This window comes from Bufo bufo, chromosome 6 (genome assembly GCF_905171765.1).
Source record: "Bufo bufo chromosome 6, aBufBuf1.1, whole genome shotgun sequence".
In the NCBI taxonomy this organism is placed as follows: Eukaryota; Metazoa; Chordata; class Amphibia; order Anura; family Bufonidae; genus Bufo; species Bufo bufo.
Genome location: NC_053394.1, coordinates 157,059,468 through 157,087,271, shown reverse-complemented (window position 1 = coordinate 157,087,271; position 27,804 = coordinate 157,059,468). Strand labels below are relative to the sequence as shown.

Here is a 27,804-nt window from a genome sequence, read left to right as displayed (position 1 = left end):
TTCGATTTTAATCTCTATTTTCTTATTTTTGTTAATTAAACTGAAAAAAATACCAAGACTATATAGACCGGCAGTGCAGGAGTTACTGTAGATAGACCGGCAGTGCAGGGGTTATTACAGTATCCCCTGCACTTCCAGTGTGTATATATATATATATATATATATATGTGTATATGTAGTATCCCCTGCACTGCCAGTCTATATATATGTGTGCACAGTAACCTGTCACGATCAGTGTGGGGGAAGGGGGGGGGGGGGGGGGGGACTCCACACTGAACACAGCAGGGAAGGGCAAACAGTAATTGGGCCTGGAAACTAGGGAAGAAACAGGTAACCTCCTAAACAACCTTAATTCGGGCCCTGACTACCTATCAATATGAATAGACCTTGAAGGTAGAAATATTAATAAGCAGGATACCTAGGGCCTGATTTCCCTATAAGGCCCTGGAATAAGTATAGGACCAGAGACAACCCATTCCTCCCCAGATGGACGAATGGAAGTCTCTGTCTCAGGCCCAGATACAACAGGGAAAATAACAAATACAAACAAACGCGACACTTAACTTCTGTAGAGATGGAAGAACAGGAGCACCAGAGATGATCTCACACCAGCTCAGCCAAACCCAAATGAAGCTAGCAACTGCATAGTCAGAAGGGTGGGGTGAGACTATAAAGGGTAGAAGTGATGAGCAATAGCTGAGAAAAGGGAAGTGGTCATTAACCCTATCAACACTGAATCAAGAGAAATCAAGGAGGCTGTTAGATTCCTCCACGCTTAGCCAATATTTTTGATTTCCTGACATCAATTACCTAAGGGACTGTGACGGTACCCCCATCCCCCTTCTACGGGTGACCTCCGGGCACCCAGGACCGACCTTATCAGGATGGGCTCTGTGAAAGGCCTTCACCAGACGATTTTCATTAACATTGGCCGCTGGAACCCACATCCTCTCCTCTGGTCAGTAACCCTTCCAGTGGGCGAGATACTTGAGGGATCTACTGAGAACTCGGGAGTCCACAATCTCTGCTGATTTGAAATTCTAAATTACTGTCCACCATGACAGGAGCGGGAGGCAAGGAGGACGGCTCAACAGGTTCAACACATTTCTTCAACGACTTATGAAATACATTATGAATTTTCAAAGCCTGAGGAAGTTCAAGATGGAAGGCTACAGGGTTAACAATGGCAGTGATCTTATATGGACCAATAAATCTTGGGCCTAACTTACAAGAAGGTACCTTAAGCTTAATGTTTCTTGTGGACAGCCACACAGAATCACCCACTCTCAGGTCCGGACCATTCATACGTCTCCTGTCAGCCACACGCTTATACCTGTTGCCCATCTTTTTCAGGTTATGTTGAATTTTCCGCCAAATCGAAGACGTAGAAGAGGAAAATCGTTCCTCCTCAGGAACAGTGATGGCCAGTTCGCATGGTTCGCCCGCGAACATATGCGGGCTGCCATCTTTTTTCACAAGTCCGGCGAGGCACAGGTAAGCCCTTACCTGTGACACGAGCCGGTCTGAAAACAAATGCGGTCACCGGGAGCAGGCAGTTCCGAGAACAGCCCGATGAAGGCCCCCGGTGGCTGTTCTCTGAACTGCCTGCTCCTGCTGACCGCACTTGTTTTCAGACCGGCTCGCGCACAGGCCCAGGTAAGGGCTTACCTGTGCCTCGCCGGATTTGTGAAAAAAGATGGCAGCCAGCATATGTTCCCGGGCGAACCATGCGAACTGGCCATCATTGCTCAGGATTACCGGAAGTTTGAGAACCAGAAAATGTGCCAAACTGTGGATGGAATCCATATGCCCCAAAAAACGGCGACTTATCAATGGATTCCTGTCTATGGTTATTAATGGCAAACTCGGCTAAAGACAAGAATGAAGACCACTCCTCCTAGTTCTCCGAATACAAAACATCTCAAGTAAGTCTCCAGATTCTGATTGGTGCACTCCATCTGTCCGTTCGACTGAGAATGAAATGCCGAAGAAAAGGACAATTATACCCCCAGTCAAGTACAGAACGCTTTCCAAAATCTGGAAACAAACTGAGTCCCCTGATCAGACACCACACCAGAGGGAATGCCATGTAGTTTCACAATGTTATTAACAAACGCCTGTGCAAGAGTCTTGGCATTAGGTAGAGCAGGCAATGCTATAAAATGTGCCAAATCAACTACCTAAACTAAACCGATCAACTACCACCAGGATCACGTTTTTTCCAGAAGAATTCTGTAAATCCGTGATAAAGTCCATGGAAAAATGCGTCCAAGGTCTGGACGGGATGGGTAACGAAAGAAGAGATCCAGAAGGCCGAGTATGTGTCACCTTAGCACGGGCACAGGTACAACAGGCTGACACATAGGGCCAGATTTATCATTAGCTAAAGTCAGAATAATGGAGTGAAAAAGTCACAAATTTTTGTGCAATCGCTTAAACTGCGCAAAAATTTTTGACTTTTATTCGCTCTGCACTATGCTCGGCAGTTTTCAGAAAGTGGGCATGTTTTCTTATGTAAATTAATCTCTAGACAGATTTACTATTGCGACAATTTAAAAAGTCGCAAAAAAATGTGCAAAATCACTCCAGTGAGGACCATGCTTATCTTATGCGACTTTTTAAAAGAACATGCGACTTTTTCGTAAAGACGTGCGACTTTTGTAAAGCCGCTTACTGACGGATAAACTGCTACCGTCAAGCCACATTTATTACAGTCTTAAAGGGCCGATCATAAATCTGACTTGGCTAAAACTGACTTTAGCCATATGTGAAAGTGGAGTGAGCTGTCAGAGTAATGATAAATCTGGCCCATAGTCCTCAACACACTTACGCAGCCCCGGCCACCAAAATCTGTGCGAGATGAGATCGACAGTGGATCTACTCCCAGGGTGTCCAGCCAAGACAGTACAGTGATGTTCCTCAAATACCTTATGATATAAGTCTGAAGGAACAAACAATTTCCCTGGAGGACAAGAGTCCGGAGCATCCTCTTGGGCCTCCAACACCTTAGCCTCAAGATCAGGATATTTGGCAGATATGACTACCCCTTCAGACAAAATAGGACTAGGATCTTTAGAATGACCCCCCCCCCCCCTCCAGGAAAGCTGCGGGACAAAACATCCGCCTTGACGTTCTTAACCCCAGAGCAGTAGGTGACGATAAAGTTAAATCTGGTGAAAAACAGCGACCATCTGGCCTGCCTTGGATTCAGTCATTTAGCCGACTGGTAAGGTAAGCCAGATTTTTGTGATCAGTAATTTCCTTAATAGGATGAATTGCTCCTTCCAACCAATGACGTCATTCTTCAAAAGCCAACTTAATGGCCAGTAATTCCCTATTACCCACGTCATGTCCGGTTGCACCAGAATAGGGGCTGAAGCAAAACATTCCTTCACAGCAGAAAAGGCTTGTAATGCCGCCTTACACCAGAGAAATCGACCCCCTTCCTAGTCATGTCTGTTAAAGGTTTAACCACAGTTGAATAGTTCAAGATGAATTTACGGTAGTAGTTGGTAAATCCCCAAAACCAACCGCATAAGCGCTTTCAGATTTTTGGGTCGATCCCAGTCCAACATTGCACGGACTTTCTCGGATCCATACGAAAACCTGAGGGTGAAAGCAGGTAACCCAGAAATTGCACTTCCTGAACAGCAAAAACACATTTTTCCATCTTCGCATACAATTTATTTTCTCTTAGGATCTGTAACAACTGTCTCACATGATCCTTATGAGTCTTAATGTCTGGAGTAGAGTTGTTGCGATACCAAATTTTTGATTTCGATTCCATAAAAAAGTATTGCGATATTCGATACGACGTGAAAAAAATAAAACCCCCATTTTTAAAAATCGCGCAGTTTTTTCTTATTTTTTTTCTGTTCCGGCATTCACCGCATAGATTTTTTTTATATTTTATTGGTTGGGACTTTTCGGACGTGGCGATATGTGGTATGTTTATTTATTTATTGTTTATATATTTTATATGTAAAATTAGGAAAGGGGGTGATTTATACTTAATATTATTATTTTTTTTTTTACTTTTTATTTAAAGGGATTCTGTCACCAGGTTTCACCCCCTCCAGATAAAAATATGGTTATGTTCAGGGAGCTTTAACCATTCCTAATGTGGTCTTATAAATGTAATCTGTAGGCTCATTTTGCTAAAAATAAGCTATTACTAACCTGTCAATCAACAGAATAAGGTGCCCAAGGGGATGTAAATGGCTCCAAGCTGCCGCCCGCACCTGCTGCCGTTCGTGCCCAGCTCCACCTCATAATCTTCTGTGACGCCTCCTGCTCTTCCTCCCTCCTCCTACTGTGACGTCTCCTGCTCTCCCTCCCTCCCCCCTCCTCCTGCTGTAACAGGAGACGTCACAGTAGGAGGAGGGGGGAGGGAGGGAGAGCAGGAGACGTCACAGTAGGAGGAGGAGGGGGGAGGGAGGGAGAGCAAGAGACGTCAGTAGGAGGAGGGGGGATGGAGGGAGAGCAGGAGACGTCACAGTAGGAGGAGGGGGGAGGGAGGGAGAGCAGGAGGCGTCACAGAAGATTATGAGGTGGAGCTGGGCACGAACGGCAGCAGGTGCGGGCGGCAGCTTGGAGCCATTTACATACCCTTGGGCACCTTATTCTGTTGATTGACAGGTTAGTAAAATGAGCCTACAGATTACATTTATAAGACCACATTAGGAATGGTTAAAGCTCCCTGAACATAACCATATTTTTATCTGGAGGGGGTGAAACCTGGTGACAGAATCCCTTTAATAACTATTTCCCCCCTTAGGGGCTAGAACCTTGGATTTTTCATACCTTGTCCTATTCACCCTTATAGAGCTCTATTAGGGTCAATAGGACTTCACACTCTCCATGCTTCCCTGTGCTTTGTGCACACAGCAGCAGGGAGATTACCATGGCAGGCACCCAGGGCTTCAGTAGCGCCCTGGCTGCCATGGTAACCGATCAGAGCCCCAGGATTACACTGCTGGGGCTCCGATCAGAAGCTGCCACTGCCACTAATGAGAAGGAGGGGAGGGGACCCTGTGGCCACTGCCACCAATGAGAAGGGGAGGGGACCCTGTGGCCACTGCCACCAATGAGAAGGGGAGGGGACCCTGTGGCCACTGCCACCAATGAGAAGGGGAGGGGACCCTGTTGTTACTGCCACCAATGAGAAGGGGAGGGCACTCTGGCCACTGCCACCAATGAGAAGGGGAGGGGACCCTGTGGCCACTGCAACCAATGGGGAGGGGACCCTGTGACCACTGCCACCAATGATTTTAATACTGGGGGGGTTGAGAGGGACGAGCGCACTGCGCCACCAATGATAATTAACCTTTAATACAGAAGGCAGGTGCCAGCAGCAGATCAGTGGCAGTTATCCCCTCAGATGCCGCACCTGAGGGGTTAACTGCCGCTGATCGCAGCTCCCTGTCAAGAGGCAGGGTGCCGGCTATGTGATTCTGCTGCCGACACCTGCCTCCTGTATTAAAAGTTAAAGACGACCTTTCATGGGTCCGGACTTTGTTAAGTAGCAGGCTACATAGAGCGGCGCCCAGGGATGTCCCTTACTATTATTCCTGGGCGCCGCTCCATTCGCCCGCTGTGGCCCAGCTACCGTCTCCTGCTTCGTATGCTAATTCCTCTTATTTGAGCAATGGGGAGAAGACATCAGCTTCTCTCCTGGGCGTTCCTTCTCCCTGGCTGTGACATTTTGCGCTGCGATTGGACAGCGCTACAGCCAGGGAGAAGGAACGCCCAGGAGAGAAGCTGATGTCTCCTCCTCATTGCTCCGATAGTAGTAATTAGCATACGGAGCATGGGGACGGTAACGGAGGCACAGCGGGTAAACAGAGCGGCGCCCAGGAATAATAGTAAGTGCAGGGACATCCCTGGGCGCCGCTCTATGTAGCCTGCTACTTAACAAAGTCCGGACCAATGAAAGGTCCTCCAATCATTGGTGGCGCAGTGTGCCTGCCCCTCCTCCGCCTCTCTCTCTTTATTGGCAGCGCGGCACAGGGGGAGAGACTGCTTCCTTTTCCCCTGTGCTGCTGAGGGAACATTAGTGCTCTAAGAGCAGCGTGCTCATGTTCTCTGATACTAGACTGCGCAGCAGCATAGCCCAGTAAAGAAAAAATAGAAAGCCCAGTATCGTATCGATACTGGGACAAAAGTATCGATTGGGTATCGAAATTTCGATACCCGCAACAACCCTAGTCTGGAGAATAAATTAGTATGTCATCCATATATGCAACAACATACAGTGGGGGAAATAATTATTTGACCCCTCACTGATTTTGTAAGTTTGTCCAATGACAAAGAAATGAAAAGTCTCAGAACAGTATCATTTCAATGGTAGGTTTATTGTAACAGTGGCAGATAGCACATCAAAAGGAAAATCGAAAAAATAACTTTAAATAAAAGATAGCAACTGATTTGCATTTCATTGAGTGAAATAAGTATTTGAACCCCTACCAACCATTAAGAGTTCTGGCTCCCACAGAGTGGTTAGACACTTCTACTCAATTAGTCACCCTCATTAAGGACACCTGTCTTAACTAGTCACCTGTATAAAAGACACCTGTCCACAGAATCAATCAATCAAGCAGACTCCAAACTCTCCAACATGGGAAAGACCAAAGAGCTGTCCAAGGATGTCAGAGACAAAATTGTAGACCTGCACAAGGCTGGAATGGGCTACAAAACCATTAGCAAGAAGCTGGGAGAGAAGGTGACAACTGTTGGTGCGATTGTTCGAAAATGGAAGGAGCACAAAATGACCATCAATCGACCTCGCTCTGGGGCTCCACGCAAGATCTCACCTCGTGGGGTGTCAATGGTTCTGAGAAAGGTGAAAAAGCATCCTAGAACTACACGGGAGGAGTTAGTTAATGACCTCAAATTAGCAGGGACCACAGTCACCAAGAAAACCATTGGAAACACATTACACCGCAATGGATTAAAATCCTGCAGGGCTCGCAAGGTCCCCCTGCTCAGGAAGGCACATGTGCAGGCCCGTCTGAAGTTTGCCAATGAACACCTGAATGATTCAGAGAGTGACTGGGAGAAGGTGCTGTGGTCTGATGAGACCAAAATAGAGCTCTTTGGCATTAACTCAACTCGCTGTGTTTGGAGGAAGAAAAATGCTGCCTATGACCCCCAAAACACCGTCCCCACCGTCAAGCATGGGGGTGGAAACATTTTGCTTTGGGGGTGTTTTTCTGCTAAGGGCACAGGACAACTTATTCGCATAAACGGGAAAATGGACGGAGCCATGTATCGTGAAATCCTGAGCGACAACCTCCTTCCCTCTGCCAGGAAACTGAAAATGGGTCGTGGATGGGTGTTCCAGCACGACAATGACCCAAAACATACAGCAAAGGCAACAAAGGAGTGGCTCAAGAAGAAGCACATTAAGGTCATGGAGTGGCCTAGTCAGTCTCCGGACCTTAATCCAATCGAAAACCTATGGAGGGAGCTCAAGCTCAGAGTTGCACAGAGACAGCCTCGAAACCTTAGGGATTTAGAGATGATCTGCAAAGAGGAGTGGACCAACATTCCTCCTAAAATGTGCGCAAACTTGGTCATCAATTACAAGAAACGTTTGACCTCTGTGCTTGCAAACAAGGGTTTTTCCACCAAGTATTAAGTCTTTTTTTGTTAGAGGGTTCAAATACTTATTTCACTCAATGAAATGCAAATCAGTTGCTATCTTTTATTTAAAGTTATTTTTTCGATTTTCCTTTTGATGTGCTATCTGCCACTGTTACAATAAACCTACCATTGAAATGATACTGTTCTGAGACTTTTCATTTCTTTGTCATTGGACAAACTTACAAAATCAGTGAGGGGTCAAATAATTATTTCCCCCACTGTATCTCCCCACCAGATGATGAAAGATGTCATTGATAAAGTGTTGAAAAACCAAAAGGGCATGACCAGGTTTTCAAAATGACCCTCAGAGGTATTAAATGTAGTCTTCCCTGATCCTTACCAGATTATATGCCCCCCTCAGATCCAATTTAGAGAATACCTTGGCACCGACAATCTGACTAAACAAATCCGGAATCAAAGGAAGGGGGTAAGGATCGCGGACGGAAATACGGTTGAGCTCACGGAAGTCCAGACATGGTCTAAGGGTACCATCTTTTTTTTTTTTACAAAGAACAACCCAGCAGCCACTGGGGATTTGGATGGTCTGATATGACCCTTCACCAAGCTCTCTGTGCTATACTCTCGCATAGCCTTTCTTTAGGGCTCCGAAAGATTATACAACCGAGATTTGGGCAGTTTAGCTCCAGGAATAAGATTGACGGGACAATCATACTTCCAATGCAGGGGTAACTCCTGGTTACCACTCTCGGAAAACACATCAGAAAATTCTAAAATGAACAAGGGTACAGTTTTAGTGGTGACCACAGAGAAAGACGTATTAAGACAGTTGTCTGTGTAAAAATCACTCCATTCGAGAATCTGTCTCGCTTGCCAGTCGATGGTAGGGTTATATTTGCTTAACCATGGTAAGCCCAAAACCATCGGAGCAGGCACACCCTCCAACACGTAACACGAGACAGATTCCTGATGGAAATCGCCCACTCTTAAATGGATGTCATTTACCACCTGCGACAGGTATTTTTGGGTAAGAGGTGAAGAATGAATTGCAAAGACAGAAATGCTTCTCTCTAGTGCACTAGTAGTCAACCCATGAATACAAACAAACTGTCCATCAATCAGATTAACCCCAGCCCCACTGTCGATAAATACCTCAATTTCCACAGTTTTGGACTCTAGCGCCACCTCGGCAGACAGGAGAATTCGGGTACTACCAGTAAATGACAAAAGTAAGTTTTTTTTGCTCCCCACCCACACCACCAATAGTAATTTGGGGATTAAGCATTTTTTTTGGTTTTTTTTACATCTTGACGCTGAATGTATGGACAAATATTCACGAAATGTCCCTTTTTTCCACAACAAAAACAGACTCCCTTCATATGACCAGAGCTCTTACCAGTAGTCCCAGGAGTACCTCCCCCCAACTGCATAGGGTCCTTACAAGGCGTAACTACAGGTATCTCTTTACCATAAGTGTCAAAGGAAGCCGCCACCTTATTTGACAGTACGTCCTGAGGATGAGGACCCTTAGATCTCCCCCTCAGGCGTCTATCCAGTCGTACAGCAAGGGACATGGCTGCTTTCAATGACTCAGGTTTTTCATGAAAGGTCAACACGTCCTGCAGCCTCTCAGATAGACCCTGACAGAACTGGCTATGGAGAGCAGGATCATTCCACTCCGTATCCATAGCCCATCTCCTAAATTCAGAGCAATAGATCTCCGCAGAGTGTTCGTTCTCTCTGCGTAAACCACGTAACCTGGTCTCTGGCTGAGAGATCCGAACCAGGTCATTATAAATAAGACCCAAGACTCTTAAACATTCATCTACCGACTGGAGGGACGGTGATCTGGTCGGCAGAGAAAAAGCCCAAGACTGTGCATCATCCTTAACCCCTTAAGTACGCAGGGCGTACTTGTATGCCCTATTTCCCGAGTCCTTAAGGACTTAGGGCGTACCGGTACGTCCTAACTTTAAATGAAGATTCCGGCGCCGTGGGGGTTAATGGGAACAGGATGCCGGCTGAAATCATTCAGCCGGCATCCTGTCACAACGCCAGGGGGGGTCATGTGACCCCCCCTATCGGCGATCGCCTCAAACCGCAGGTCAATTCAGACCTGCGGTTTGCTGCGCTTTCTGCAGTTTCTGATCAGAAACTTTAGTGTCCCTCAAATATCGATTTTTCCACCCCCCCTGCATGATTTTTTGCCGGCGGGTGGTGCGGGAGGCGGGCCGTACGGACCGCTGTATGGAAAAAGTTAACAGTAAGAGGGAGCTCCCTCCCTCTCCCATCGGGGGGCTGCAGTGCCTTTGCAGCCCCCCGATGGAGAGGGAGAGAGCTCCCAGACAGCCCCCCGACAGCCCCGTCCTTACCCTTCCCCGTCTGCGAAGTTCTGACCACTACTGAGCAGACGGGGAAGGTTCCCATGGCAACAGGACGCCGTCTCAGGCATCCTGCTGTCCATGGTGCTGAATAGATCTGTGCTAAAGGCAGAGATCTGTTCAGACAAAGTGTAAGTAAAATACAGTACAAAACACTATATAGTGTATTGTACTGTATTATACAGACATCAGACCCACTGGATCTTCAAGAACCAAGTGGGTCTGGGTCAAAAAAAAAGTGAAAAAGAAGTAAAAATCAAAAAACACATTTATCACTGATTAAAAATGAAAAAAATAAAATTCCCTACACATGTTTGGTATCGCCGCGTCCGTAACGACCTGATCTATAAAACGGTCATGTTACTTTCCCGCCACGGTGAACGCAATAAAAATAAAAAAATAAAAACTATTAGGAAATTGAAATTTTGCCCACCTTACTTCCCAAAAAAGGTAATAAAAGTGATCAAAAAAGTCGCATGTACGCCAAAATAGTACCAATCAAACCGCCATCTCATCCTGCAAAAATCATACCCTACCCAAGATAATCGCCCAAAAACTGAAAAAACTATGGCTCTCAGACTATGGAAACACTAAAACATGATTTTTTTTTGTTTCAAAAATGAAATCATTGTGTAAAACTTAAATAAATAAAAAAAGTATACATATTAGGTATCGCCGCGTCCGTATCGACTGGCTCTATAAAAATATCACATGACCTAATCCCTCAGATGACCACCGTAAAAAATAAAAGCGGTGTAAAAAAAGCCATAATAGCAAGCGATCAAAAAGTCATATGCACCCCAAAATAGTGCCAATCAAACCGTCATCTCATCCCGCAAAAAATGAGACCCTACTTAAGATAATCGCCCAAAAACTGAAAAAACTATGGCTCTTAGACTATGGAGACACTAAAACATTTTTTTTGTTTTAAAAATGAAATCATTGTGTAAAACTTACATAAATAAAAAAAATTGTATACATATTAGGTATCGCCGCGTCCGTGACAACCTGCTCTATAAAATTACCACATGATCTAACCTGTCAGACAAATGTTGTAAATAACCAAAAAAAAACGGGCCAAAAAATCTATTTCTTGTTACCTTGCCGCACAAAAAAGTGTAATATAGAGCAACCAAAAATCATATGTACCCTAAACTAGTACCAACAAAACTGCCACCCTATCCCGTAGTTTCTAAAATGGGGTCACTTTTTTGGAGTTTCTACTCTGGGGGTGCATCAGGGGGGCTTCAAATGGGACATGGTGTCAAAAAAAACAGTCCAGCAAAATCTGCATTCCTTTCCTTCTGCGCCCTGCCGTGTGCCCGTACAGCAGTTTACGACCACATATGGGAAGTTTCTGTAAATTACAGAATCAGGGCCATAAATATTGAGTTTTGTTTGGCTGTTTTCCTTGCTTTGTTACTGGAAAAAATGGAATAAAATGGAAAATTTGCAAAAAAATTGAAATTCTGACATTTCATCTCCATTTGCCAATAACTCTTGTGGAACACCTAAAGGGTTAATGACGTTTGTAAAATCTGTTTTGAATACCTTGAGGGGTGTAGTTTCTTAGATGGGGTCACTTTTATGGAGTTTCTACTGTAGGGTTGCATCAGGGGGGCTTCAAATGGGACATGGTGTCAAAAAAAACCAGTCCAGCAAAACCTGCCTTCCAAAAACCGTATGGCATTTCTTTCCTTCTGCACCCTGCCGCGTGCCCGTACAGCGGTTTACGACCACATATGGGGTGTTTCTGTAAACTACAGAATCAGGGCCATAAATAATGAGTTTTGTTTGGCTGTATTAAAATGGAAAATCTGCCAAAAAAGTGAAATTTTTAAATTGTATCTCTATTTTCCATAAAATCTTGTGCAACACCTAAAGGGTTAACAAAGTTTGTAAAATCAGTTTTGAATACCTTGAGCGGTGTAGTTTCTTAGATGGGGTCACTTTTATGGAGTTTCTACTCTAGGGGTGCATAGCCTGGCTATGAGCTGAGCGCTGCGATTGGCCATCGCTACAGCATAGGAGGAGACCGCGGCAGGTTCCCCTGGGTGGAGCCTAACTATGAACATACCGGAGGCTATAACCGGAGAACGGAGCGGCGCTCGGGGATAACAGTAAGTGCAGGGGGATCCCTGGGCGCCACTCTACACGTCTGTATAGTCAGTTTAGATACTTTATTCTGGTGAAAGGTCATCTTTAACAAAGTTTGTAAAATCAGTTTTGAATACCTTGAGGGGTGTAGTTTCTTAGATGGGGTCACTTTTATGGAGTTTGTACTGTAGGGGTGCATCAGGGGGGCTTCAAATGGGACATGGTGTCAAAAAACCAGTCCAGCAAAATCTGGCTTCCAAAAACCATACGGCGCACCTTTCCCTCTACGCCCTACTGTGTGCCCGTACAGTAGTTTACGGCCACATATGGGGTGTTTCTGTAAACGGCAGTCAGGGCAATAAAGATACAGTCTTGTTTGGCTGTTAACCCTTGCTTTGTTAGTGGACAAAATGGGTTAAAATGGAAAATTAGGCAAAAAAATTTAATTCTCAAATTTCATCCCCATTTGCCAATAACTCTTGTGCAACACCTAAAGGGTTAACGAAGTTTGTAAAATCAGTTTTTAATTACCTTGAGGGGTGTAGTTTATAGAATGGGGTCATTTTTGGGCGGTTTCTATTATGTAAGCCTCGCAAAGTGACTTCACACCTGTAGTGGTCCCTAAAAATTGGGTTTTTGTAAATTTCTGAAAAATTTCAAGATTTGCTTCTAAACTTCTAAGCCTTGTAACATCCCCAAAAAATAAAATATTATTCCCAAAATTCTACAAACATGAAGTAGACATATGGGGAATGTAAAGTCATCACAATTTTTGGGGGTATTACTATGTATTACAGAAGTAGAGAAACTAAAACTTTTAAATTTGCAAATTTTTCAAAATTTTTGGTAAATCTGGTATTTTTTTATGCAAAAAAATTAACTTTTTTGACCCAATTTTAGCAGTGTCATGAAGTACAATATGTGATGAAAAAACAATCTCAGAACGGCCTGGGTAAGTCAAAGCGTTTTAAAGTTATCAGCACTTAAAGGGCTTCTGTCAGCCCACTAAACCGTTTTTTTTTTTGTTTAATAATAATCCCTACACTGCGATCTCTGCATACATAAGTAAAATAATAATTTTCGTTCAGTAGAATTTGATAAAACGCTATTTTTATAATATGTAAATTACCTTGCTACCAGCAAGTAGGGTGGCTACTTGCTGGTAGCAGCCGCATCCTCCGACCCTAATGACGCCCCCTCCGCATTGTGATTGACAGGGCCAGGGAACGGAATCGTTCTCTGCTGGCCCTGCCTGTTTTCATTCAATATCTGGCGCCTGCGCCGCAGCCGTACCTATCTTCAATCTGCGCAGGCGCACTGAGAGGCGGCCACTCACTCGGCCGCTCCATCCTCAATGCGCCTGCGCCGATGACGTCACATCTACACCCGGCGCATCGAGGAGCGAGCGGCCGAGTGAGTGGCCGCCTCTCAGTGTGCCTGCGCAGATTGAAGATAGGTACGGCCGTAGCGCAGGGGCCAGATATTGAATGAAAACAGGCAGGGCCAGCAGAGAACGATTCCGTTCCCTGGCCCTGTCAATCACAATGCGGAGGGGGCGTCATTAGGGTCGGAGGATGCGGCTGCTACCAGCAAGTAGCCGCCCTACTTGCTGGTAGCAAGGTAATTTGCATATTATAAAAATAGCGTTTTATCAAATTCTACTGAACGAAAATTATTATTTTACTTATGTATGCAGAGATCGCAGTGTAGGGATTATTAGTAAACAAAAAAAAAAAAAAACGGTTTAGTGGGCTGACAGAAGCCCTTTAAAGTGACACTGGTCAGATTTGCAAAAATTGGCCAAGTCCTTAAGGGGTTAAGCAAAGAAATCATCGTACCCACATGACACTCATCCCCAGAAGAGTATGGACGCAGCTTAACCTGTTGGGGACACATGATGTACCCGTACGTCATGATGTCCTGGAACTTAAGGACACATGACGTACCGGTACGTCATGTGCATTTCCGATAACTGGGTGCCTGCTGAAATCAATCAGCAGGCACCATGGGACAATGCGCGGGGGGAAGTCCTGTGACCCCCCCGTCTCGGCGATCGCACCTGCGGTTTGCTGCATTTCCGGGTTATTCGGGTCTCTGGTGACCCGATAACCTGGAACAGGATGGTGATCGGTGGTGTGATAATACACCACCAATCACCATCCTGCGATGTAATGGTGACATCACCTCTCAGGATCGCTTCTGATTGGCTGCACGGGCAGGCGAGAGGTTTAACTTGATGCAGCTCTCTTCTCCTCCTCCTTTCTGTGTCCGGGAGAGAGGAGCCTGCATCGGATCTGTGCCCAGCACCCCCTTCTGACCCTCCACAGTGCCATCTGGCACTAAAAGGTACGTAGGGAAAGGTTAGGGACAGGTTAGGTTAGGCAGGGATATTCAGGGAAAGTTTAGGGAAAAAAAAAAGTTTGATTGCTGCATCACCCTAATTGGGTGTCTGGGGTCCACAGCACAGCTGTGTGACCCTAGACCCCCAGGGGTGCTGCAGTTTGCCCCCCTGCCCCCACTGTGGCCGGCACTCTTAGCGTCCGGCCTCTGTTAGCGCATGGCACACCCCACCGCTGATCAGCTTTGGACGGCTGATCAGCGGGTTTGAATCTTTTTTTTTCTTTTTCGGCCCACCAGTTAAGTCCCCCTACCGGCGAACTTGCATGGTGTACCCCAGAGCATTTTGAGCCTGTGATTCCTGATTTTGTTGGCCAACCAGCAATCCAAATTCCCACAGTGGGCTTCACTGAATATGACTATTTTAGTCTTTTTTTCAGTGACCACTTTGTGAATCTGATGGTGGAGCAAACGAACGTGTTCGCCCAACAGTTCATTGCTCAACACCCGGGCTCCTTTTTGGCTAGGGCGGTGGCTGGACTTCGGTCAGTGCAGCCGAGATGAGGACGTTTTGGGGCCTCGTGCTGCACATGGACCTAGTCAAAAAACCCAGTGTCAGGCATTACTGGAGTGGGGACGTCCTCTACCAGACCCCACTTTACAGTACGGCCATGACACGTACCCGGTTTGAGGCCATCCGGAAATGCCTGCTTTATGCAGATAATGCAGCATGTCCCCCCTGCCTATGACCGCCTGTACAAAATCAGGCTGGTCATCGATCACTTTGGGGCCAAATTTTTGGAGGCCTATGTACCTGGAAGGGAGGTCGCGGTTGATGAGTCTCTCATTGCTTTCAAGGGGAGACTCATTTTCCGCCAGTATGTTCCCTCTAAGCGGGCGAGGTATGGCGTGAAGCTGTAAAAACTTTGTGAGAGTACCTCAGGGTACACTTACAAGTCCCGCAAAAAATGAGCCCCTACCTAAGATAATCGTCTAAAAACTAAACAAAAACGGACTCAGACTATGGAGATACTAAAATGTTTTTTTTTGTTTGTTTATAAAAGGATAATATAGTGTAAAACCTAAATAAATTTTAAAAAAGTAGACATATTAGGTATCGCCGCATCCGTAAGAATCTGCTCTATAATAAATACTCCATGACCTAACCCCTCAGATGAACATGGTAAAAAAAAAAAAAAAAAAAACGGTGCAAAAAAAGGTATTTTTTTGTCACCTTACATCACAAAAAGTGTAATAGCAAGCGATCAAAAAGTCATATGCACCCCCCAAAATAGTGCCAATAAAACCATCCTCTCATCCCACAAAAAATTAGCCCCTACCTAAGATAATCGGCTAAAAACAAAAATAAAAACCTGACTCTTAGACTATGGAGATACTAACATTTTTGATATTTTTTTTGTTTAAAAAAGGATAATATAGTGTAAAACCTAAATAAAAAGTAGACATATTAGGTATCGCCGCGTCTGTAAGAATCTGCTCTATAGAAATACCCCATGACCTAACCCCTCAGATGAACACGGTCAAAAAAATAAAATAAAAACGGTGCCAAAACAGCAATTATATTTGAAAATTTTCCATTTTAATCAGATTTTTCCAGTAACAAAGCAAGGGTTAACAGCTAAACAAAACTTAATATTTATTACCCTGATTCTGCAGTTTACAAAAACACCCCATATGTGGTCGCAAACTGCTGTATGACCAAACGGCAGGGCGCAGAAGGAAAGGAACGCCGTATAGTTTCTGGAAGGCAGATTTTGATGGCCTTTTTTTGGGCACCATGTCCCATTTAGAGGAACCCCTGATGCACCCCTAGAGTAGAAACTCCATAAAAGTGACCCCAGCTAAGAAGCTACACCCCTCAAGGTATTCAAAACTGATTTTACAAACTTCCTCAACAGTTTATGGCAAATGGAAATGAAATTTCAGAATTTCTATTTTTGGTAACTTTGCCTCACAAAAATGTAATATAGAGCAACCAAAAATCATATGTACCCTAAAAATAGTCCCAACAAAACTGCCACCTTATCCCGTAGTTTCCAAAATGGGGTCACTTTTATGGAGTTTTTACTCTAGGGGTGCATTAGGGGGGCTTCAAATGGGACATGGTGTAAATAAACCAGTCCAGCAAAATCTGCCTTCCAAATACCACACGGTTCACCTTTCCCTCTACGCCCTACTGTGTGCCCGTACAGTAGTTTACGGCCACATATGGGGTGTTTCTTCAAACTACAGAATCGGGGCAATAAATATAGCATTTTGTTTGGCTGTTAACCCTTGCTTTGTTACTGGAAAAAATTGATTAAAATGGAAAATTTGCCAAAAAATCTAAATTTTGAAATTTTAACACCATTTGCCATTAAATTTTGTGGAACACCTAAAGGGTTAATAAAGTTTGTAAAATCAGTTTTGAATACCTTGAGGGGTGTAGTTTATAGAATGGGGTCATTTCTGGGTGATTTCTGTGATGACTACCACACCTTGTGCCCGCTTGACGTCAACTACGTCGAGCTCACGAGACGTGGTATGGTCACAGGTCTACCAAAAACGTGAAGTGGAGCACGTAAGGTCAGGTTGGTATAGCTTACACACACCTGTCCACGCGGGCACAGAGAGGCAACAAGCTGAGAGAGCCTTTCCACTGCCGCAGTGAAACAGCGCCTCCTCAGCCCGTATCTGGCACCAGTTCTCATTTGATATAAGACCGGTCCGTTAACGGGATTATATAGGGTCAGAAACCAACACGCGGTAGCTTATAACTAGGCCAAAACACGGACGTGGGGATTCGTGATCGAGATACAAGATAGCACAAGATTAAATTATAGATTTAATCGCCGTATGGGCACACTAGATTTCACACAATATACACAGACAATATATACAGTGGTCTGAGGTTACAGATTACAGGTTATATGGTTACAACAGGGTTAAGCAGTGTAAAAGTCAGTTACTGGGTAAGATAAAAGTTCCTTTGAGATGTTCTTTGCTGGAGTCCACATGAAGGGCCGTGATCTCAGCTATTTCCTGGGTCCCTCTAAACACATTTGTAGGATGTGACCCTTCTTCAGAGAAAGACGCGCCTACTTGCTGGCACCAGACTTTTAACCTGTAGCCAGCCCCTCCCCTCCCGGCCTCAGGGAGGGGTCCACTCCCCCTCTTCTGGGCTGGCAGCAAATGACCCACAAAACCCTTTAGGGTTCATAGCTCCAGACCAGAGGGTCATAGGGAGATGGTTCTGGGACCAATGGACCTGCCTGGGTTCTGGCTACAAGTAGAGCCCAAACCTGGTACCGTTATGTGGTTTCTATGGGGAGATATGGATATCTCTCTACCCTGACCTCGTCCCATTAAACATGGGAACGTACCTCGTGGCCACCGGAACACAAATATGTATCCGGTTTGTGCCTGCGATGGCCAGGCGGTTCATAATTCCTTATGAAAGGTAGGTGCCAACATGTCTGGGAGTTCTCATTGATCCTGGGCAAGGGCGGATACCCCCTGCTGGGGGTTTTCCTGCAGGATTCAGTTGGCTCCAAACTGGTGGAGGTGAGGTGTGACCTTCTCCTTGAAGCCTGGACCCCCTGGGGGGATTTCTTCCTTGCCAACTGACATTCAGATGGCTGGGAGGTGGAAACAAATTTTGCATGTACACTGAACATGCCAAGAGGTGCATCAGATGACAATCAGGCCTGGGGCTTTGAAGCAGGACCCTCCTGTGGAGTTCACTACCTCCGCTATCTGTCAGCAAATGGGGGTGTGAGGACATGGCTGACAGTAAATATTAATCCATATTCCTCACAGTTTCTATCATGTAAGCCTCGCAAAGTGACTTCAGACCTGAACTGGTCCCTAAAAATGGGGTTTTTGAAAATTTCTGAAAAATTTAAAGATTTGCTTCTAAACTTCTAAGCCTTGTAACATCCCCAAAAAATAAAATATCATTCCCAAAATGATCAAAACATGAAGTAGACATATGGGGAATGTATAGTAATAACTATTTTTGGAGTTACTCTCCAGCTGTTGGGTGAGTGTCACGATTCTGCCTTTTGTGGACATCCGGGTGTTGAGGGCACTAAGGATCTGGTTTCTAGATCTTATTGGTGGCCCACTCTAACTAGGGATGTCAAGTCCTATGTGTCAGCCTGTGAGGTTTGTGCCAGGTCCAAGACACCTAGGACTCGCCCTGCTGGTAACCTACGACCCCTACCCATTCCCAGTAGACCCTGGTCCCATATCTCGATGGACTTTATAACTGAGCTACCGCCGGCGGAGGGTAAGACTGTAGTGTGGGTAGTGGTGGATAGGTTTAGCAAGATCCATTTCATTCCCCTGTCTAAACTCCCGAATGCCAAAACCCTGGCGTCTATTTTTGTGAAAGAAATTATTCGATTGCATGGTATCCCGGAAAATATTGTTTCTGACAGGGGTGTGCAGTTTGTGTCCAAATTCTGGAGGGCCTTCTGTCAAAAATTTAAAATTTCATTGTCTTTTTCCTCTGCCTACCACCCTGAGAGTAATGGGCAGACTGAACGCCTTAATCAGTCTGTCGAACAATTCTTGAGGTCGTATGTTGCTGATGACCAGCAATTATGGGTGAAATTTCTTCCATTGGCTGAATTTGCTTTGAATAACCGTGTCAATTCTTCCGCTGGGGTCTCCCCTTTCTTTTGTAACCATGGTTTTCATCCCCGTTTTCATTCTGGGTCGTCCGTCTCCTCCTCTAACCCTGAAGCGGATAAACTCTCCTCCGAACTGTGCACAGTTTGGGCCCGGGTTCAATCGAACCTAGAAAAGGCTCAATGTTCTCAGAAACTCAAGGCCGATAGGAGACGTTCAAGGGGGGTAAACTTTTAGGTTGGGGATAAAGTATGGTTGTCCTCCAAGAATCTATCTCTCAAGGTAACTTCTAAAAAATTTGCTCCTCGTTTTATTGGACCATATAAGATCACGGAAGTGATTAACCCGGTATCTTTTAGGTTGGAGCTGCCCGAGTCATTCCACATTCATAATGTGTTCCATAAATCTCTGCTTAAAAAATATTTTGAACCGGTAGTACCATCAAAAGCCTCGCCTCCGCCGGTTCTTGTTAATGATGCTGTCGAGTATGTGGTGTCTAAAATAGTGGATGTCCGGAAGGTGCGTAATTCCTTGCAGTACCTGATTCACTGGAAGGGGTATGGACCTGAAGAGAGATCTTGGGTACCTGCCAGGGAGGTTCATGCTCCTAGACTTGTTCGTAAATTTCATTTAGAACACCCTGAAAAGCCATCGCCTGAAGTCTTGGGTCCGGTGGCCCCTCGTAAAAGGGGGGGTACTGTCATGGGGTCCCGAAGGTGCACTCGGTCCCCCATCGCCCGCAGACCTGTTGCTTAGCTTTGGGAATGAGGATCTGTGTTTGACCTCATTCCCAGGGCGACTTTACTAGCTGGGTGGCTCCCTGCTCCTAAGTCTGCCTTGAGCGCCGAGCTGATCACTCGGTGCTCGACTGGTTGGTCTGTCGGTCATGTGACGCTGGCCACGTCACATGACCCTCACTCCCCACTATAAATACAGGCAGCCTGCTGGCTACAGGTTGCCTGTTAATTTCTAGGTTCCTGGCTATTTGTTGGACTGCTGAATACTTACCTGATCCTGTTCCTTGACCATCCTTTTGCCTGATCCTCCTGTACTGCGCATCCGTCCTGGTATTGTGACCTCGGCTCCCACCTGACTACTCTCTTAGGACTCCTCTTGTACTTCTTTGATCTCCTGGTACTTGACCCCGGCTTCTCCTGACCATTCTTTGCTTAATCCTTTGTACTTTGTAGCTTTCCTGGTATTGACTCGGTCCGTTCACGTCCTGTTGTTTGTCTGTCTGTCATCCCTGCACTTATTCCAAGTTAGGGATTGCCGTCCAGTTGTCCCCTGTCATTAGGACTCGCGAGGCAAGTAGGCAGGGCCAGGGGTAAGGGTGGAGTGCAGTGGTCACTTCCCTCCCCCCCTGTGTGTGTGTGTGTGTGTGTACGCGACCGTTACAAGTTCAAACCCTTGGTGTTCCGCCTATGCAAGAACTTGACTTACTAATTAGATGGCTAGGTCCATGGTCGTCAAACTGTGTTAAGAGACTCAAAACCGTTCATATCTACGAACCAGTCAAAGGCCTTCGTCTCGCATGGGAAAGATTAGAGCAGACATACGGCGGCTCGGAAGTAGTTGAACGTGCCTTATTTAAACGACTATACGACTTTCCTGAATTATCCAATACAGACCGCCGAGGGTTCCATGAATTAAGCGACCTTCTTCTTGAGTTTGAAATTGTCAAGGGAGACCTGCAGCTACCAGGTCTCAGCTTTCTTGATACCTCCCATGGTGTGGGCCTGATCGTGGAGAAATTACCCCTTAATGTTAAAGATCAATGGGCAACAGCAGGTTCAAAATACAAGGAGCAACATCGCGTTCCTGTTCCACCATGTTCATTCTTCTATAAGTTCATCAAGGACTTAGCTAGAGCCAAAAACGATGCGAGCTTCAACACCATGGGGACCAACATCTTTGGCTCTACTAAACAGAGACACGAGACTTTCAGTCCCAGACAGAGAAACCCTAAAGGTTTAATTTCTACAAAAAAGACAGGGGTTGTGCCCACTATTAACGCAGCCGCTTTAATTGGAAACGAAAGCCCTAAGGAACCCGATCATCATTGCCCTATCCATGATAAACCACATCCTTTAAGTGCTGTCTTCATAGGAAAGCCCTTTGAGGAACGTAAGGAGTTCCTAAGGAGTCGTAATATCTGCTTTAGATGCTGTGCATACACTGAGCATTTCGCCAGAGACTGTAAGGTTCCAGTCAAGTGTTCTAAGTGTAATAGTGATCTACATTTGTACGCCGTTCAACCGGGACCAATCAGGCGGAACCTAGAACCAGTTAGCTGGCACAAGCCCCAACCGATCAAGGCAGGGAGAGTCATGGCCGACCGACCAACCAATACCGTCCGCCCAGATGCAGAGGTATGCGGAGAAGGAATTATGTGCGGTAAGTCTTGTTCCAAGATTTGCCTCGTGGATGTGTTTCCTACTGCACAACCAGAGAAGACCATAAGAACGTACGCTATTCTAAATGACCAAAGTAATCGTTTCCTAGCAAGCCCTAAGTTTTTTGATCTGTTCAGGATAGAGGGAGAAACTACACCCTACACCCTAGGAACATGCTCTGGTTTTGTGACAACCTCAGGAAGAAGAGCTAATGGTTTCACCTTGAAGCCCATCAAAGAAGATAAGAAACTCTCTCTTCCAACCCTTATTGAGTGTGACGAATTGCCGGATGCAAGGGATGAGATTTCCACACCTGAAGCCACACAGCATCACCCTCATCTCAGGAACATAGCCCGAGAGATTTCTCCCCTTGATAACCATGCCGAGATCTTACTCCTGCTAGGTAGAGACATTCTCGAGGATCATAAGGTCCTTGAACTTCGCAATGACCCATGTAACGCTCCATATCCCCAGAAACTTACAGTGGGTTGGGTCATTGTGGGGGATGTATGTCTAGACAGAACCCGCAGACCCTGCCAAGTACACTCCTTCACAACCGACGTATTAAGACGGGGACGAACTTCTTACTTCAGGCAGTGTCCCAACCACTACTATGTGCAAGAGAGCCCCAAGCTGAAAACCAAGACATCCAGAGAGACAGACCCCTTTGTTAGGCAGGAAGAATTAAATAACGAAATAGGGGAAATAGTTTTCCAAGTTACTGCTAAGGATAATACTGCTTCAGCGGAAGATAAGGAATTTGTTACCCTCATGGACAGAGAGTTCTTCAAGGATAATACCAAATGTTGGATAGCACCTCTGCCCTTCCAAAATCCAAGAGTGACCCTTCCAAACAACCAAAAACAAGCAGAATCCAGATTTACCTCGCTAAAAAGATCACTCAAGAATAAACCAGAAATGAAGGAACATTTTCGTTGCATTTATGCAGAAGATACTTGACAACCGACATGCAGAACTAGCACCACCTTTGGATCATGAAGCAGAAAGATGGTACCTACCATTCTTTGGAGTTTACTATCCCCGGAAGCCAGGACAAATCAGGGTGGTCTTCGACTCTAGTGCACAGTATGAAGGACTTTCCCTAAACAACGTTCTGCTCACGGGACCAAACTGCACTAACAGTCTCATAGGAGTATTGGCGCGGTTTAGGAGGGAGCCCGTTGCATTTATGGCAGACATTCAGCAAATGTTTCACTGCTTCCTGGTTCGAGAAGACCACTGCAACTATCTACAGTTTCTGTGGCATAAGGATAACAATCTGGACAAGGAAGTCGTCGAGTATCGTATGAGAGTCCATGTATTCGGCAATAGCCCATCCCCTGCCATAGCAACTTATGGTTTAAGGAGAACGACTCAAGAAGGAGAAATCACCTATGGTTCTGATGTTAGACAATTCGTTGAGAGAGACTTCTATGTCGATGATGGGCTAAAATCCCTGCCTACAGCCAAAGAAGCAATCGATTTGCTTAAGAGAACTAAAGAACTCTTGTCTCAAGCAAATTTGCGTCTTCACAAAATCACATCTAACAACAGCAAAGTAATGAAGGCCTTCAAACCAAAGGATTATGCTTCCGAGTTAAGAGATCTAGGTTTCGAAGGAGACGAGGTACCCATATAAGGCACAGGGTCCTCTCCGTAGTGAATAGCCTCTATGATCCTTTGAGCTTCGTAACCCCAATTACTACTCAAGAAAAATTCTTGCTGACGCAGCTCATTAAGGGACGAAAAGATTGGGAAGCCCCACTTCCCGCAGACTTACAACCAAAATGGGAAGCATGGAAAGACTCTCTAAAGACGCTTGAACAGCTTGATATCCCAAGATGTTATGCTCCCGTTTCCATGTCCAAGGCCTCAAGAAGAGAAATCCACATCTTTTCCGATGCCTCCACAGAAGCTATTGCTGTTGTAGCATACCTCAAGGTCATCGACTCCTATGAACAGCCCCATGTAGGATTCTTGTTCAGTAGGGCCAAGTTAGCCCCTAAGCCTTTACCTACAATTCCTAGAATTGAGTTATGTGGAGCTACGTTAGCTGTTGACGTTGCAGATTTCCTACAGGCCGAGCTAGATTCCAATATTGATGCCGTCAGGTTCTATACAGACAGCAAGGTTGTGTTAGGTTATATATACAACAGAACCAAGCGGTTTTATTTTTATGTCGCTAACAGAGTTGAACGAATCAGGAAGACCAGTGTGCCGAAGCAGTGGCACTATGTCCCAACCAACTTAAATCCTGCCGATATTGCTACAAGATCAATTGCAGCTGCCAAAATTTGTAAGACTTTTTGCTTATCCGGACCAGGATTCTTGCTGACTCAATCCTTTCCAGTTGTAGGTGGACGTCTGAACAGAGCATCTATTGCCAGGAAGGAGAGAAATCCACTTATTATACCAGGTAACCATCATATTGCTACCCTGCTTATCAGACATTGTCACAAAAGGGTTTGTCATCAAGGAAGGCACTTCACGGAAGGTGAACTCAGAGTACGTGGCTCTTGGATCGTCGGTGCAAAAAGGCGAATCTCTACCATGATCCACGGATGTGTCAAGTGTCAGAAATTGAGAGGCAAGCCACAAGAGCAATTGATGGCTGACCTGCCAGCAGATCGACTGACTATGAAACCACCAATTACTAATGTTGGACTGGATGTCTTCGGACCCTGGACGGTTATTGCTCGAAGAACTCGTGGAGGTCAAGCCTATAATAAACGTTGGGCAGTAATGTTCACCTGTCTATCCGTTCGTGCAGTACACATTGAGGTGATTGAGTGAATGGATTCTGCAAGTTTCATAAATGCCTTGAGAAGATTCTTTGCTACTAGAGGGCCAGTTAAACTCCTGAGGTCAGACTGTGGTACCAATTTCATCAGAGCTTGTAACGAGTTGGAGATCATCAAGGCACCAGTTGAATATCTCAAAGTAAGCGGCTGTGTATGGAGTTTTAATCCGCCTCACTCTTCACATATGGGTGGATCATGGGAAAGGATGATCGGAATCGCCAGACGCATCTTAGATTCTATGCTAATAGACTCTAGATCTGTCCAACTGACGCATGAAGTCTTGGCTACTTTCCTTGCAGAGGTAACAGCGATAGTAAACTCAAGACCTCTGGCTCCCGTCTCTTCTGATCCGGAATCCCCACATATTTTAACGCCAGCCACCTTATTGACCCAAAAGATAGGAAATATTCCTGTGCCATCTGGCATTTTCAAAGAGCACAACCTTTATAAGTTTCGGTGGAAGCAGGTACAATATCTCGCCAGTCAGTTCTGGAAAATGTGGAGAAGAGCGTACCTCTGCCTCTAGCAAGAACGCAGAAGGTGGCAAGAACCAAGGCCTAATTTAAAGGAAGGAGATTTTGTTCTGTTAAGAGACAAACAAGTTGATCGCCGCGACTGGCCTTATTACTAAAGTCGTTTCCAGTTAGGATGGGAAGGTTCGTAAGGTGGAAGTAAGAACCGCGAGAGGTGGAGTAATCAAGACCTTCTTCCGCCCTGTTACAGAAGTTGTGTTACTCATGCCTGCAGAACTTCCATGTTGAGATCCCTTCTACCAAAGATGCTCAACATCTTCTAAGACTGTTTCAAGTACCAGCTCTATGGCCCGAACTGAAGACTTATCCTTTTTTTATTTGAATAATGTTCATTGCATGTTTCCTTTTCAGGTAGATGGACATTATTTGCATCTGCAAGCTATTGTTATTTTATACAATTCCATTGTATGCATATATATAGTGGTACCAGATGGGGAGTGTTCTGTTCCAGTATCTTGCATTGTGTATTGGGATGCTCCCCCCCCCCCCCCCTTCGTTTTCAGGTTTCTAGTTAGTTTAGCCTAGCCACTCCCTGTTTTCCCAATCATGCCTTGCTCATAGTGTGCTCATCTTTCTGAGTAGCAGCATCCATCTTCTGAGCTAGAAGTTATTGTTGGCATAATTATTTTACCATCTGGATTACCCTGCAACATCTTGTAATACAATCTCCGGATTAAAAGGCCACTTGATTAACGCCTGGGTGTCTGATGCGTAATCTGTAAGTGGAGAAAGTCAGATTCAACAAGTCACTCTTGTGCGCATAGAGGTTGCTCTACACAGGTGCGTGATTGTATATAGCTGACTTTCGAAACGCCACAAGTGTCCTCAACAGATTAGTATTAGTAGTGCACACCTATTTTTTCATTATATGCACTGTGAGTTTTAACCTGCCTCATTTAGGCGTTGAAGTGCCAAGTGTGAACAGTCCGCAGGACCTTTTGTATTTTCGTGCAGAAAATCAGCAGTCTAATGCAGTACCAGCTAAATAGATGAAAATATTCAAAATCTCATTTACACAGTGCGGCATCGACTGTGCAGAAATTGACCTGTAGTGTGGATTTTGACATTTCTAGCATGTCAATTGATTATGAGGATTTTCCAGTGCAGATATGACCCTTTGCCATGCAAAGGGAGAGATCTAGGGCATATCTGTGTCAAAATTTGCAAGTAAGACATGCAAATTTTGGTGCAGAAAGGCAGCAAAATTAGCATGAATATCCGCATAAACTACACTGTCATGTGCATGTAGCCTTAGGCTGTTTTCGACATGATCTTTGTCAAACTTTGAAAGACTTTAATAAAAATGTGGGTTGAGAAGTGACTGGGCACATAGATCTGCTCAACAGTCTTTAAAGGGGTTGTTCAAGAATAACCCAGAGTTCTGGTTCTGCACGCTGGCTCCGGCATCTCCATCTTCTGGCTCGTGGCTTGTTTACTTCCTGCCGGGCATGGGTACCGGCTCTTCTCCAGCCAATGACTGGCTTCAGCGGGGACCTGTCCACAAAAGACAGTGAAGTGGGTTGTCCAGTGAAGGTTGCACAACCCTTTCAATAGGAGGTGACAGATTCACATTAATAGTACACTAATACCTTGGCAACTATCCCACCCAGAGTGCAGTTGCACGTCTCCACTCCAGCTGGGACTGGGCTTCAGATATGATAGGTTAGGCTGTTTTTCTATTATAACTTATGACAATTAATTTTTTTATTTAAAAATAAAAATGATGTTAATGGGACTTGATTACTTTATTGATTTTTGTTCTCACTGCTCATTTTCCATATAAATGAAGCTGCCATTGAAGTTCCTAGGAAAAAAAAACTCTTTTGACCCATTACAACAGTCACTAACTAGCGGCACTGATGTGAGAGCTAAGTGTGAGAAGATTGTGAAGGCTGATGTTTTTATGTTGCTCTAGAAGGAGGTCCCTTAATTCAGTGTTTCCCAACCAGTGTGCCTCCAGCTGTTGCAAAACTACAACTCCCAGCATGCCCGCACAGCCAAAGGCTGTGCGGGCATGCTGGGAGTTGTAGTTTTGCAACAGCTGGAGGCACACTGGTTGGGAAACACTGCTAATTATCACCATAAAAAGATGTATTGCTACTCATTAAAGGGGTTTTGGCTAGGATGGGTGTTAAAGTAGGGGGGGGGGGAAGATTCACTTGTCACGAGTGTTGCAGGTCCTGCACTGAGCTTAGGTTTCCGCTGGAACCTTTGTAATGTGAGGCCATTGATTGGCTGGCATTGGTTAAAGTGTACCCATCATAATTTTTATTTTATTTGCTAGTTTATTAGATATAGGCATTTATACCTGACCAAGTCTGTCATTGATTGCCAAAAGATCTGTAATTACCTTATAACAGCTTTCATTAATGCCTCCTGACCCCTTTCCACTGGTCCACTGGTGACCAAGCCTGTTTGGGCCTTAATGACCAAGCCAAATTTTAGAAATCTGACATGTGTCATTTTAGCTTACGAAGGAGCCCGATAGGCTCTGAAACGCGTAGGTAGTTTTTGTCCTACGGAGGCTCCTGTACTCTGAACGGTGACGTCACCACAAGCGGTTTCCCGGGCAACAGACCAACAAGCTCCCTCGCGCTGCGCGTGCTTCCGGCCGGGGCCGCGCTGCTGCTGGTAGGTGAGCCAGGAGGACGCCGCGATTTAAAAGAACAGGACCATTATAAGAACTTTACAGCAACCAACCCATATTGATTACCAGACCGGACCACTGACTGAAGGACCAACTCCGGATGAACAATAAGGTAGCTACAGCACCATTATTATTACTATTACTTATACCAGTTTAGGTTTTATTTAGTTTTTGCCCAAATGCCAATAAATATACAAATATATAAATATATAGATATACTTTCATAGCACTCAATTTCAGAGCCAGACGCTTATTGTCTCAGGCCAACACTGACTGACATTACCATCTACAGGATTAGTTGTCTTGACCGTGCACTCCAGCGCTATCTGTCCTATATCACCTACGGGTGACATACCTTTCTCTTTTATACTATTC

General features: G+C 45.2%; 1 protein-coding gene across 6 annotated transcripts in view; it reads left to right on the top strand.

Moving 5' to 3' along the window:
* Positions 1-27,804, top strand: part of LOC121005375 (oocyte zinc finger protein XlCOF6-like) — a 916,661-nt gene that overhangs the window by 845,365 nt on the left and 43,492 nt on the right. The window lies entirely within an intron of this gene.